Genomic DNA, 3,411 nt, shown 5'->3' on the forward strand with positions numbered 1-3,411 from the left:
TCAGGAGACCGGGGTTGAGCTCCCTCCACCTGCGGCTGCTTCCTTCACCGTGTTGGCAGTCTTGTTTTGAACCTTGACCTCCACTCCTGTGCCTAGTTTCATTATAATTTGTCCCAAGTAATTAGTAACATCTCACTCATTGCCACCAGTACTAACAGGGGCTTATAGTTTCCTCGGCAGTCCTGGGCCTGTGAAATCCCTGGTGTTTCACAAGTCCAGGGTTGTGCTCAGGCAGGTGCTGCAGGGGCTGTGCTGGGAGACGCCTGCCCTGCAGCCCCCGGTGCCCAGCCCAGGGCATCTGGGCCTTTCTGCAGTGCTGGATCCAGCCCCCCGGGCAGCCCGGCACCAGCTCCTGAGCCGGAGACTCGCAGTAATGGGGACACCTGGGGACCGGCAGCCCAGGGGCTCTGCACACACGGCCCCTCTGCACACATCGCTGGTCCCGCAGGGCTGCACGTCCCAGAGCTGCTGCCCTCGCTGACACACACGGCAGGGGCGCATCCAGGGGCGCAGTTGCCCCTCTTTGATTCCTGCTCCACCCAAACTTTAAAACCAGCTGCCTGTGACAGACAGCAATGTTTCTATTTGGGGGGTGCATCCACACGAGAGCCTTACTGTGCATGAGCCTAATAACGCTGCACAGTAGCAGGATGGTTAAAAACCGTGCTAATAGCCGACGGTGCAGCGTTATTAGGCTCATGCACAGGAAGCATCACAAAATAACTGTGCACCAGTGTGACTGCACAGTAACACTAGCTACTGTGCCTTTAGTTAGTACTTTATAAGCAAGTACTAAACTAAATGCCCAGGATCTAACAGGCATTAATGAATATGTAGATCTGCCGAGAGAGACTCAACCTACCGCATGGCCCATAATCATCGTCCTAACTCTTGTCAATTTTCCTCCCCTCCACGAGTGTTAATGATCCTGTCTCCTTTTTAATGGTCCCGAAGATCCACTTTTCAAACCATCCTTTCTTCTGCAGTGTCGCTGCCTGGTAGCCGCTCTCTTCTGTTTCACAGCCCTGCAGACTGAGTTTAGCTTTAGCTAAAAATCTCACTTTAGGTGTGGGCATCTTATTAACTTGGGTGTGGAAATGATTGACAGTGAAATATCGGAGGCACTGTCAAAATGCTCAAGAAGGCTAGATTTTGTTTCATGAAATTGAATAAATGATGTACATTTAACTAAACTCAGTGCAGGGCTATTGATGCAATGTCCTTTAACTATTTTTGGCTAGTTTATTGTGTTTTCTAAACTTGATATCTATTCTAGCACAGGGCTTGTCAACCAGGGGTACGCAAACCCCCCTGGGGTACTTGGAAAGGGGCTGGGGTGTATACACGGGAGGGCGGGGGCGGAGTGGTGTGTCTACCCCTGGGGTATGCAAGATATCTCTGGGGGTACATGGGGAAAATTATGTCATGGCAGATTTAATTTTCATTGCAATAACCCTTGCCAGTGAAGGGGTTAAACTATAAAATATGCTGATGGGGTACGTCGGCAGCTGGTCAATCTGGAAGGGGATACGCAATAAGAAAAAGTTTGGGAACCTCTGCCCTAACAGTAACACGTCGCATGTGGCTTCCAGTACTAACGGAGGGTTATAGTTTCCTCTGCAGTCCTGGGCCTGTGAGATCCCCTGGTGTTCACAGTCCAGGGCTGTGCTCTGGCACCTGCTCCGGGGGCTGTGCTGGGAGACGCCTGCGCTGCAGCCCCCGGTGCCCAGCCCAGGGCATCTGGGCCTTTCTGCAGCGCTGAATCCAGCCCGGGCAGCCCAGCACCAGCTCCCAAGTCGGAGAATCCTAAATAGGGGAACCTCTGCCCTAACGTATTGGTAAAGCCTCTTGCTTTGCTTCACCTGGAGGAAAAGGCATGTTGAAGACTGTGTGATGATGTGCCACAGTATCTGCATCTCTCTGCAAAATCCTGGATCCACCCGTGCACTTAGGATCCTGCTCCCAGCAGCACTGGCAGGAGCTGCCCCAGCTCCTAGGAAGTGAACGTCCCTGGGAATGGGGGTGAACGAGATGGGAAGGGAGAGCCAGGCTGGACGGGGCAGCAGGAGCAGGCAGTGGGAGGGAGGTGGCCAGCTCCAGCCTGGCCCAGGCCCCTTCTCTGTAGCCGGCCTGGCAGAGGCGCTGTCCTGTGACTACAGTGAGAAGCGGAGAGGAAAAGCCAGTCCGTCCCTTGCCTGGTGCCCCGTCCTTGCATTTCTGTCCCAGGCCAGCTGCACAATAACTTCCCACTTCACTGCGGACTCTCCCGTCGGACCAGGAGACAGGAGGGAAATGGTTGCAGTGGAGCCTGCGCAGGTACGTGATGCTCAGGGAGTGGCTGGGGCTTGGTCTGGCTGTGGGGAAGGGGCTGGAAATCCTGAAGGAGAAGGGAACGGGAAATAAAACCTACATGTTGCATTTTTTCCTCCTTACACCACAAAACCAGTTTGGAGAGACCAAAGGGGGTGTTGTGTTCCTGATAACAACTAATAATGCTTAGTGCATGTGTGTGTGATCAACACGTAATAAGGAACTAGAGTTTCGGGGGATGTATTTCACAACATGCGTCCCAGGTCACCCCGGGGCCACGTCTCTGTGACCACCCGTCCCTGACATGAAGTGTCATTCTTGTAGCAAGATGCCGTCTTGTGTCACATCCCTCCACCTGTTCATCCGTCGTGCTTCATCAGGGACCTGCGTTGGGACTGGCTGAACGGGAGAAGACATCTGCAGGTGTCTAAAGTCACATCCTGAGGAAGAGACAAGCATAGGCCGTCCCTGGAGCCTAAGCATCATTTCTGAGCAAAATCCGGCTCCGTATTGCACTGTCCCAGAGGTCTTTTGTGTCGGGAATGGAGAGATCTTGGCTAAAGCAAATGTGCTGCTTTCACTGAGACACTCCTGGTTTGAAAAACCTGGACTGTCTCAGCACGTAACATGACTTAAATATTGGGATCTTGTCCCAGCTTAAAGGTTTGTCTCAGGAAAAGACATACAGTCATACCGTGGCTGCCCCATAGGACATGTCACTGGGGCTGCACTGTCCTACTTGAGGTTGCCATGATTTCAGTGACTCCTGGGCCCTTCCCAGGGTCTCCTTGGAGTCCACTCTTTTCTACCACGTGGGTGAAAGGAAGGGGCAAGCCATAGGGATGTTACAAGTGTCTGAAGGGAAGAAGGACAAGTCCTGCGCTAGGGACTGCGACCGCGTGACACTTCCCAGTCCCTCAGCTGAACAGTGTGCTACTCCGGGTAAAATCGCCCTGCTCCGAAGCTCTGACTGGTGGGACTGTAATATGCTGGGAGTTCAGCATCAACCCTCTGCACACTCCTGCATTGAACTACACTTATTTATTATTATAACCCTCTGAAATCACATCCATGTGGATCTTAACCACTGCCCTCGGTACA

Source organism: Alligator sinensis, unplaced genomic scaffold (assembly GCF_000455745.1).
Source record: "Alligator sinensis unplaced genomic scaffold, ASM45574v1 scaffold336_1, whole genome shotgun sequence".
NCBI classification, from domain to species: domain Eukaryota; kingdom Metazoa; phylum Chordata; order Crocodylia; family Alligatoridae; genus Alligator; species Alligator sinensis.